Raw genomic sequence first — 12917 nt, 5'->3', positions numbered from 1 at the left:
CTGAATTACACTGCAGAAATTTCTTATCTTATCTGCAGGTAGGACACTTCATAAGAAATAGAAATAAAGGCAGTCAGACATTTCAAAGTCTAGTCCTGTCATGTGGCCAGCCTTATCTTTGAGATTGGTAGTGTTGGTGCCTCTGTCACTATCATCTTGTGGACCGTGTCCACATCATCATCTATGTGCATCTGGGTTTGCTAATTCCTGTGACTGCTGAGCCTTGTTTTCCTCCTGTCCATATCACCTGCTCTAGGGGATAACTCAGAACAACAACAAAAAAAAAAACATTTAGTGGTATGTCCTTATGGAACTGTTCATAATGTGTACCCAAAGATTTCTTTTTACAACATGAAGCATAAATGTGCCCTACTTGTATAGAAGATAACTGTGTCTCTCTTAATTTGTTTTTTCCTCATCTGAATATGTTGTAACTTTACCATGAAATTGATGTCTTTGGCAGATAAATGAACACAAAGATTTTGGTATACATAAATATTTATGATTTATATATTAATGACAACCTAGTTAAAGTTCAGAATTAACATATTCAGAATTAATATAATTAACATATTAACTACCATTAGAAAGGAAACCACAGAAATAATACAATAAAAAGATTTTTAATGTTTGTCCTTTAGAGACATATTGAATTGATGGACATATATAATCATTTGCTATTTTAATGTTTAAGGCACTTTTCTTTAAGTCACTGGCTTATAGCAGTTAGAAATATACTTTACATAAAATCCTCATTTTTAGATACTTATTGCCCAACTAAAATACTTGCTTTAAAATATTGTGAGACTAGAGCTCTTTCTGTTCCTCTAGACGCAATCATTCAGTCTATTCCCTAGCACTGCAACAGAGCACCAACTGAAGCCTCTCTTTCCCCTTGTCCATATCTCCTGTGTATCCTATAGACCATCCCTTCCTAACACCACTCTCTCTTCAGTAAACCCAGTCCCAAACTACAGTAGGCACCTCCTGCTCAACCACAAGCCATCCCTGGTGAAAAAGCAGGTAGGCTTCCCACAGATCTCCTTTCTCCATCTCTTTGTATTCCCCAAGGCCCAATTCCTTAATCTTGTCCTTAGTGCTGTAACAGATCACCCACTGCTGACTTTCCTAGCCCTTGACCACATCTCTTTTGGACCACACAACTTGTCTCCTTCTATCCTTCTCATCACTGTATCCCAGCCCCTAACCTCAGCAGGCATTCCCTATGAACACATCAGCTGAGCAGTCCAGGAAAACAGGCAACACACAGAAATCATACTCTCTGAAAATTCAGAGAGGAAAGAGAAACCAAGGAACAAATCACCTATATAACAAAGACAAACTCATGAATAAGCATCTAGAGCTATAAACATACCAACCTAGATGCCTAGACAGCACCATAAGAACATAATCAATATAAGATAGGACAACAGAGCCCTCCACGAGAGCTCTGCTATTTCACCACAGTAATCTCTGAATATTTCAACATAGATGATGCACAATGAAAGATCTTAAATCTAACTGTATGAAGATGATAGAGGTCCTAAAAGAGGAAACTAATAAAGCCCTTAAAGGAATTCAGGAAAACACAAACAAACAATTGGAGGAAATAAATAAATCCCTTAAAGAAAGCCAAGAAAAGACAAACTAACAGTTGAAAGAAATGAATAAAACTATTCAAGACATGAAAATGAAAATAGAAGCAATAAAGAAAACACAAACTGTGGGAATCCTAGAAATGAAAAATTAATGTCCTCAAACAGTAACTAGAGGCACAATCTTCAACAGAATACAAGACATGGAAGAGAGAATCTTTCTTAGGTATTGAAGATACAACAGAACAAATGGATATATGGGTCCAAGAAAACATTAAGTCTAAAAAATTCCTGACACAAAATATCCAGGTAATCTGGGACACTATGAAAAGATGAAACTTAAGAATAACAGGGATAGAGGAAGAAGAAGTCCTGCCTCATAAGCCCAGAAAATATTTTTAACAAAATCATAGAAGGAAAATTTTCTAAGCTAAAAAAGGTGATGCCTATTAAGGTATAAGAAGCATACAGAATACTCAATAGATCAGACCAGAAAAGGAAGTCCCCTCACAACATATCAAAAGACTGAAAGTACAGAATAAATAAATAGTATTAAAAGCTGCAAAGGAAAAATACCAAGTAACCTATAAAGGCAGACCTATTAGGATTAAACATGACTTTCTCAACTGAGACAATAAAAACCAGAAAGGCCTGGACAGATGTGCAGCAGACTTCAAGAGACCATAGATGCCAGCCCAAACTACTATATCCAGCAAAACTTTCAATCACCATAGTTGGAGAAAATAAGATATTCCATTAAAGTCAAATTTAAGCAATATTTATCTAGAAATACTGCCCTATAGAAGGTGCTAGAAAGAAAACTCAAAACTAAGGAGGGGAACTAGACACATGAAATCATAGGAAGTAAATAAGCTCACACTAGTAAAACCAAAAGAAGGGATACATATACCACCACTGCCACCACCACCACCACCACCACCACCACCACCAACAACAACAACAACAACAACAACAACAGGAGTCAACAATCATTGGTCATTGATATTTCTCATTATCAATGATCTCAATTCCTAATAAGAACACAGACAAACAGAATGGATACTAAAACAGGATCCTTCCTTCTGCTGCATTCAAGGACAAACATTAACATCAAGGATAGACATTACCTCAGGGTAATGGATTGGAAAAAGATATTCCAAATAAATGGACCTAAGAAGCAAGTTGGTGTAGCCATTTTAATATCTAACAAAATAGACTTCAAACCAAAACTAATCAACAGAGACAGGGACTGACACTACATATCTATCAAAGAAAATATCCATCAAGATGACATCTCAAGACTTAAGATCTATGCCCCAAACACAAGGGTACCAAAGTTTGTAAAAGTAACACTAATACAACTTAAATCACATATTGACCTTCCCACAATGATAGTTGGAGATTTCAATACCACTCTTACCAGTGGAGAGGTGATCCAGAGATAACAAAACTAGAGAAATACTAGAGCTCACAGATGTTATGTTATAAACCACATGGAACTAACAGATATTTACAGAACATTTCCCCCAAACACAAAATAATATACCTTTCTCTCAGCACCTAATGGAACTTTCTCCAAAATTGGCCATACACTGGGGCATAAAGCAAGTCTCAATAGATACAAGAAAATTGAAATAACTTCTATGCTTATAGACCAGTAGGATTAACAGGAAAAAATGCCCATCCTACAAAAGCAATCAACATATTGAATTCAATCTCCATCAAAATCTAATACACTTCATTAGAGTCCTTAAAGAACAATTTTCAACTTTAATTGGTAAAATAAAATACTCAGGATAGCTAAAACAATCCTGATTTAAAAAAGAACTGCTGGAGTTATCATCATTCCTGAATTCAAATTGAATTACATAGCTATAGTACTAACAGTTACATGGTATTGGCAGAAAAACAAACACATTGATCAATGGAATCTAACTGAAGACTCAGACATAAATTTAAACACATAGGAACATCAGATTTTTTATAAAGAAGACAGAAATACACACTAGATAGAACACACTGTGGTCTAACTGGATGTCAGCATGTAGAAGACTACAAATAGATCCATATTTATCACCCTGCCCAAAACTTAACTCCAGTTGGATCAAGATTTAAACATAATACCAGATATACTGAACCTGATAGAAGAGAAAAAGTGGATTAGCCTTGAATGCATTGGCGTGGGAGACAATTATCTGAACATAATACCGTAGTACAGGCACTACAATCAACAAGTAATAAATGGGACCTCATGAAATGAAGAATCTTCTGTAAGGCAAAAAGACAGCTTCATTCTGGCAAAGTGGCAGCCTACAGTATGGCAAAAGATTTTTACTAACTCCTAATCTGATAGAGGCCTAATATCCAAAGTACATAAAGAACTCAAAACTTGATATCAAAAAAACCCAAATAATCTAATTTAAAAATGGGATACATATCTAAATAGAATTCTCAATAGAAGAATCTCAAATGGCTGAGAAACACTTAAAGTAATGTTTAACATCCCTTAGCTATTAGGGAAATGCAAATCAAAACTACTTTAAGATTACATCTTACAGCTGTCAGAATGGCTAAGATCAGTAATATAAGAGGCTATGCATGCTGGCAAGGATATGGAACAATGAGAACAGACCTCCATTTCTGGTGTGAGTGAAAACTTTTACAACCACTATGGAAATCAGTGTGGTGGTTTCTCAGAAAGTTGGGAAATGATCTATTTCAAGACCTAGCTATACCACTCTTGGGTATATATCCAAAGAATCCTCCATTCTCAGCAAGGAGACTGCTCTTGTCATATACTACATTTGTCATATATCTAAATTACTTTTAATCCTACAAGTTGCCAAAAAATGTTCACTTCTGATCTCTCCATAATATTCAGAAATTGGAAACAACCTTAATATCCCTCAATAGAAGAATGGATAAAGAAAACATAGTCCATTTGCACAATGGAGTATTACTCAGCTGTCAAAAAACAACATCACGAAATTTTCAGAGAAATGGATAGAAATGAAAAGAATCATCCAGAGTGAGGTAACTTCAGACCCGGAAAGATATGGTATAAATTTACTTACATGTGGATATTAGCTATTAAACAGATGGTAATCCAGCTACAATCTGTAGAGCTGGAGAGGTTAAGTATAGAGGAAGGGCCTGGGGGAACACATGGATTTCCTTGGGAGTCAGAAATAGAATGTATTTTATGGGTGGGCTGGGACATTTGGGAAAGGAATGGGAGGATCAGATGGGGAAGGGAAGAGGAAATAGGATTGATGTAGGGAATGTGAATGTGAGGAGACAGCTGGAATTAGGGGGCATTTGAGGGGTGTTCTGGGCACCTAGTGTTGTAGAAACTAACTAAAATATTTGAAAGCAATACTAATGAACTCTCTTACAATGGTGGATACAGAACTCAAACTTGCCATCTCTTTCCACCAAACAAGTCTTCCAGTTTTGGGATTGGGTTACATTCAATTGAGTTTTGGCTAAGGAGGGTCCCATGGAAATCCACAAACAACGCAGGCTGTTGCCAAGACGATGATTAGCTCTCTGCAAACTGACAGCAGGGTCCTACTGCTGAAGACAACACCACACAACTCACTGAACTTAGAGAAATAGAGCTAGTGTCTCCATGGAGCCTTCCTCCCTATTTCTAGTGTCTTTGGAGTGGAATGATACTCTGAAGGCTACCAAAAGAGAAACATAAACACCAACCCAGTCATAAAATCTTTGACCTATAATCTGTCCTGTCTGCAAGATATGAAAGGGCAATGGTGGCACAGAACATAGCCAACAAGTGTCTGGTTTAACTTAAGGCCCACTCCATGAGATGGAACCCATAACGTGTACTGCATGGGTGACTAAGAACCAGAGACTAGATATCCCAGATAACTAGGGTAAAATCAAACATTACTGGCAAAAAAAATCAATAAAATGACTCAATGATAATCTGCTACACTCATAAATCAGTGACTTAATCACTCATCTTCAGAGAAGCATCCTCCTATACCAGAAGAGAACAGATACAGGGACCCACAGACTGACATTACACAGAGAGAGTCCTTGGGATACATAGCTGTAGGCAGGCTGTCTCCATCAAATCTCTTCCTCTGAGTTTAGTGAACCCTGTGTAAGAGGCCAGAGGGGATGGAGGACACCAGGGGAATAAAAGCCTCTAAACCAACTGAACAAGGCTCATATGAACTCACAGAGACTGAAGCAACAAAAACAAGGCCAATGAGGGCCTTTTATTTTAAACCAGGTCCTCTGTGTATACAATATACCTTTTAGCTTTGTGTTTTTATGGAACTCCCGAGTATGTGAATGAATGGGTCTCTGATTCCTGTGCCCAATCTTGGGCCTTTTTTCCTTCTGCTGGATTATCTAGTCTAGCCTTAATGTGATGGTTTTTGTTTTATCTTATTATATTTTGTTTTGTCATGTTTGATTGTTCTCTCTTAGAAGCCTGATCTCTTTTAATAAGAGACAGAAAGAGAGTCAATCCTGTTGGCTGGGAGGTGGGGAGGAACTGGGAGGTTTAGATGGAGGGGGAACTGTAATCAGGATGTATTGTATGAGAAAAGAATGTGTCTTCAATAGAAGGAAGGAAAAGGAATGTCTGATTTTTAGAGAGATTTAAACTATATAGGTACTGTCTCTGTTAACTTCTTATCAATTCCAGAGGATGTTAAATGAAATTGCATATTTGATTTGTAGGTTATTTTTATTAGGGTATTTTGACAAGAAACATTTCATTTCTTTATCAAATCGAGATAGGATTAGAAGGTTAGATATTTTCTTAGTCAGGGTTTCTGTAGCTGTGAAGAGACACTGCGACTACAGCAACTCTTTTTTTTTCTTTATTTTTTGAGACAGGGTTTCTGTTTGTAGCTTTGGAGCCTATTTTGGAACTCACTCTGTAGACCAGGCTGGTCTCGAACTCACAGATATCTGCCTGTCTCTGCCTCCTAAGTGCTTGGATTAAAGGCATGCAACTCTTGTAAAGGAAAACCTTTAATTTGGGCTGGTTTACAGTTTCAGAGGTTTAGTCCATTATCATCATGTTGGGAAATATAGTGGCATGCAGGCAGACATGGTGCTGGAGAGGGATCTGTGAGTCCTACATCTTGATCTATAGGCAGCAGAGGTGACTTTGTCACTGGGCATGGCTTGAGCATATATGAAACCTCAAAACCTGCCTCCACAGTGATGCACTTCCTCCAACAAGGCCACACATTCTCCAGCAAGGATAGTTACTATGGGCCAAGCATTCACATACATGAGTCTACGGGGAACCTTTTAAATATCTTTTAAAACCACCACAGATATAATGTTCGTGTGGTAAGAAAAATTTTTAAACAAGACCCAATTTTGTGAATTTTGTGGTTATTGATCCTATGACTAAATATTGTATGCTTTATTAGATATAATTTATTATCTCCCACCACTCCTTCATGCTTTTTCCTTAAGTTCTCACCTTTGACTATTTCCTACCACCTTGCTGTTCTAGTTTAATTCCTGTTGCTGTGATAAAATAGACTTACAAAAACAACTTAAGGGAATAAGGGTTTAGTCTAGCTTCCCTATTACTGCAGGGAATTCACAGAGGCAGGAGCTTGTAAGAGCTAGTCATGCCACATTAATAGCAGAAACAAACAAATGCACCTATACTACCTAAATACTTGTTTTCTGGCTTTTTTCAATCTTATATGGTTCAGGGCTAAGCCCAACTTAGGATACCACCCACATCGGGCTGAAACCACAATATTGGAAATCGAACCCAACAATGTATGAAAGAAATTATATAATACGGTCAACTGGGATTTATTCTATGTATAAAAAATATGGGTTAATATTTAAAAATGAACTAACATAATACATTACACTAGTAGACGAAAGTATGAAAGTTACCTACTATTATGAACACATACAAGGGAGCATCTGACTAACCCAACATGTAGTCATGAGTAAAAGTCCCAGCACACTAGGAAAAGAGGGGAATTCCTAGGCCTTCTAAAGCATAGCTATAAAACCCTACAGGTAATAAAGCAGTTAATATTGAGAAACTTGAGGTTTTTGTGCCAAGGTCAGGAACAAAGTAAGGATTTCACTTCTTATTACTTCTATTCAACAGCCTAGGCAGTAAAATGAAGTAAGACAAGGAAATACAAATTACACGTAGAGAAGTTTATAAATTACTGCCTTCATTCTCAGATGACATGATTATCTATGTGACAGCAGCTGTGTAGTTCAACCATGATCATCTGCATATTGGAGAGGTAGAGAACCTGGTTCTTGATATAAGAAGATGGATTCTTTAGCAGCCAGATCAATGCTGAAAGCATGCAAGTTCCCCGGAGTGTTGCTAGCATTGAGTACAATCTGGAAGTCTGAAGAAATTGGAATCTAATGTTTACTGACAGAAATAGAAGCACTTACTCATAAAAGAAAGACATTTGCCAACTTGTGTGCTACCTTCATTCCATTTCACCTCCTCACTTGTCACGTTTTCACTGCTCTGAGGAATCAAACCATATTCAGGGTGGTCTCTTTACAGTCACTGTTCAGCATGTCAGTCCTGTCTGAAACAACTTTCACAGTCTCTATACATGCATGTCACCAGGCTAGGCATCTTTTAATCCAGTTGAATTGGCAGATTGGAACAGCTATCACACAGAATGTATCCAACTCAATCCATATAGAATCAATGAATTTCAAAAAACTCCCCTCAAGTTATTTTCTAAATATCTACAAATTGACTCTAATGTTCACATGAAAGAAAAACATACACAGAAAGTACCAATACAAAACTAAAGGAAAAACAGAGCACTAATACTTCAAACTTAATACAAAGATTAGCCATTCAATGACATACAGTATTGAATCAAGAATTTTAAGGCATGAATGGCAAAAATAGGGTCCAGAAAGATAATCACACAGATAGAATCAGCTAATCTTTTTTTTTCATTTTTCTTTATTAAGGAATTTTCTACTCACTCCACATACCACCCACAGATCCCACCTCCTCCCTCCCAAGCCACCCCACATCCTCACATCCCACAAATCAAGGTCTCCCATGGGAAGTCAGCAGAGCTCGGCACACTGAGCCTAGGCAGGTCCAAGCCCCTTCCCACTGCACCAAGGCTGTACAAGGCATCACATCACAGGCACCAGATTCCCAAAAGACTGCTCATGCACCTGGGATGGATCCCAATCCCCCTGCCTGGGTGCTACCAAAACAGTTCAAGCCAAACAACCATCTTACGTATCCAGAGGGTCTAGTCCAGTCCCATGGGGGCTCCACAGCCACCAGTCCACAGTTCATGGGCTTCCACTAGTGTGGCTGGTCATCTCTGCACGTCCTCCCATCATGATCTAGATGTCCCCTGCCTGCAGATTCCCTCTTCTCTCTCATTGATTGGCTTCCTGGAGCTCAGCCTGGCACCTGGCCGTGGGTCTCTGCATCTGCCTCCATCAGTCACTGCACAAAGGTTCTATGATGACAGCTAGGTTATTTGCTAGACCAGTCACCAGAGTAGACTGTTCCAGGCACCCTCTGGACCACTGCCAGCAGACCAAGGTGGGGTCATCCTTTTGGATTCCTGAGAGCTTCCCCAGCACCCTGCCTCTTCCTATTCCCATGATGTTCTCATCTGTTATGGTATCTCCCTCCCTGCCCTCCTACTCTGTCCCTGTTCCAGCTCAACCCTCCCATTTCCCTATGTTCTCATGCCCCACTCCTTGCCCTCTGCCACCCCCCCCCCCCCCACACACCCAGTCTGCTCATGTAGAACTCATCCACTTCTCCTTTCCTGGGTCATCCATGTGTCCCTCCTAGGGTCTTTTCCTGTTAGCTAGCCTCTCCGGAACTGTGGGTTGCAGTTTGACCATCCCTTCCCTCACATCTAGTATCCACTTATGAGTGAGTACGTACTATGTTTGTCCTTCTGAGTCTGGGTTATCTCACTCCGGATGATATTTTCTAAATTCATTCATTTGCCTGCAAATTTCATGATATCATTGTTTTTAACTGCTGAGTAGTACTCCATTGTGTATATGTGCCACATTTTCTTTATCCATCCTTCATTTGAGGGGCATCTAGGTTGTTTCCACGTTCCTGCTATTACGAATAATGCTGATATGAACATAGTTGAGCATGTGTCCTTGTGGTAAGATTGAGCATTCCTTGGGTATATGCCCAAGAGTGGTATAGCTGGGTCTTGGGGAAGACTTATTCCCAATTTTCTGAGAAACTGCCATACTGAATCAGCTATTTTTTGACAAAAGATCAAAGGCAATGCCATTGAGAAAATATAGATTTTTTTTCAATATATGGTGGTAGAATCACGCTGCTGGATGTACATACAGTACCAAAAAAACCTTGACACAGACATCTGTCCTTAAAAAATTAACTTAAAATGAAGCATAAGATTGGGATGATGGCACATAACTCTCAGGCATATAATGTTAGAATCTTTCAGTACAACATAGGGATAGTTGAACAGCAGCTATCCAATGATTTGGGTGAGGAGATAAAAACATTGATTTTAGCATCAAAAACAGAATTTAAACACTTTAGAATGCAAATTCTAAATGAGAGAGTCCAGTGTCCATTCCAGAAGGTCCAGCCTCATGCAGAGAATTCTCCACTCAGAGTACAGAGTTGTGTATGCGTACAGGGTTGGAAGCAATGGTGAAGACAGAGATGACAGACAATCAGAACATAGTATGCTGACATTATGTAGAAAACATAATGAAGCCCATTACTTTGTATGGCAATTTTAACATTTATAATAATGGAAAAATCACAGTCTCTCCAAAGTTTTCATTGTACTCTCAGTGTTAGATAAAGAAGAGAGAAAACGAAAGCCACGTGGTAGCCATTATTGTCAGAGGGAGGAATGGAGTCTAATGACATAAAAATAAAGTAAAAAAATCAAAATCTGCAAACCACAATCAGCACTGGAATCATCAGCGAGTTTCCTTCATCATGATGTTTTATCATGGCAATAGAAAAGTAGCCAAAATCGACACCAAGCAAAATGGCTAAAGAGCAAAAAGCAAGGTAGCATAGAAGACAGTCTCTGAACCTGTGCCCACGTGAGTGATGGTGTAGAGACAGATCTGCACTTCCTGCTTTGGCAAATGACCTTCTAGAGATAGACTTCCAGTTTGTGCCAGATGAGTGACTGTGTAGAGTCAAATTCTGCACACTTGCTCAATTTTCTTTGATTTTTATACTTCTGTTATTTAATAGCTATCTTAAAATTTTTGGGGTTGGCTTTGTCTTGCCCTGTTCTCTTGCCTGCATATCACCCCTGTTTTTGGTAATAGGCTCTTCCACAAGGCACATGTTGATATGGGTTTGGAAAATATGTTTTTATTTTAGGATTTTTAATTGCATTTCCTTACCACTTTTTTTTCCCATTCTAACTTTAGCTGTAACTTTGTTATCTCTATTCTTTCAGTTTGTCATTCCCCCTTCTATTTACTTTGCATTCTTCTGTTTTCCCCAGTGGTGCTCTAATGCTAATGCTATTTTCTTGCACATTTTCCTATTTTTATCCTTCATAACTAATATCTTACTATCTCCGCATGTACAATGCTGTCCTGTTTCTTTTTTCTTTCATTCAAAGAGATATTAACTTCAATAGAGTGATGGTTAAAATGGTCTCTTAACTTGTTACCTAGTATTATTTTGCAAGACAAACTGAAAAAAATATTAGTTAATAAGTACAAATAAACATTAATATAGTCCCATTTCATTTGTACAAATACAACTTAATTTAGTGTAGAGAAGTACATGACCATTATTTAACCCATGTAAAAAGTGAGGCTTGGACTGGGGCCTACTCTGATGGTGTTGCTTTCTGTGACTTCTCTGCCTGTCATCCTTTCGGTTAAATGTATCACTGCCTTCTTCCACTGGACCCTTCACTTCCTTCATCTCATTAGCTAGAGCAGCAGTTCCCAACCTGTATACCACAACCCAACTGAAGGTCAAATGACCTTTTCACAGGGGTCACCTATGATCATCTGCATATCAGATATTTACATTACAATTTAAAACAGTAGCAAAATTACAGTTATGAAGTAGCAATAAAAGTCATTTTATAGTTTTGTGTCACCACAGCATGAGCAATTGTATTAAAGGGTCACAGCATTAGGAAGTTTGATAACCACTGACCCAGAGTAACTGTTTTGGAGTAGAATTTTAAATTTTTCTAATTTCAAAAACTGTATTTATGCATATTTCTTCATTAAATACTCAGAGTGCAATGATATTTTTTTCTTTATTCTCCAGAAGTTACTGGAATTGAAGGGGTGATTTTTTTCATTGATATTTTCTTACTGGGCCTACACTTCCATTGTGATTTTTTTATGTCATTAGTACTTTGCACTCAGATATGTGCTATATATCATACTAATTACCTTGATCACGTAGATTGATGTTTGAACTAGTGGGCTACATCTCCATTTCAGTGATGAGAAATAAGATATCAACTCCACAGTCTAGTCATACTTGAATTAAAAGTCATTCCTCAACTAAAAGCATGTGGATAGTTTTCAAAATGTTAGAAAATAGTTCCAGAGAACCAAGCTCCAATGCAGAAACACAAGAAATATGAAAATTTAATAATCACAAAAGTACCAATTATGTAGACATGCTAAAAAATGAACAGATGAACAGTTCCTCAGTAATAGATGACAGTGAGAGTTGATTGGATGAAAACCTAGACAATAAGTTCAGGGAAATATAAGGATGTGCAATGAAATAAAAAGGATATGAATACATTGATTACATTATAAAGAAATAAAAGCAGACAATTGAAAGACAGCTATCAATACAGATATGAAAGAGGATTTTAGTAAGGAAATAGGAAGAGTAAAAAATTAAAATAATTCATTTAAGAGTTCAGTGGGAAATCATAAGAATGATTGAATGGCAAGATAGAATATCAAGACTTAGCCGGGTGATGGTGGTGCACACCTTTTATCCCAGTACTTGGGATCCAGAGCAGGTGGATCTCAGTGAATTCAAGGCCAGCCTGGTCTACAAAGTGAGTTCCAGGACAGCCAAGACTGTTATACAGAGAAATCCTGTCTTGGAAAAAAAAAAGAGCGTATCAAGGCTTGTAGACAATATAGAAGCTAGAAAGGTTGGAGGACACTTGAACATTAAAGACCACATCTCACAAACAGCCAACAGTATATAGTAAATGAAGACAAACTAATACTATTTACTTTAAAATCAAGATTGAGACAAGCATGTCAATTTTCCTACTTGTTTCTGAATTTAGTCCTTGAAATCTTGGCTAGAGT

This window comes from Peromyscus californicus, unplaced genomic scaffold (genome assembly GCF_007827085.1).
Source record: "Peromyscus californicus insignis strain IS unplaced genomic scaffold, ASM782708v3 Scaffold_4__1_contigs__length_199733344, whole genome shotgun sequence".
NCBI classification, from domain to species: domain Eukaryota; kingdom Metazoa; phylum Chordata; class Mammalia; order Rodentia; family Cricetidae; genus Peromyscus; species Peromyscus californicus.
This window is presented reverse-complemented; position numbering follows the sequence as displayed.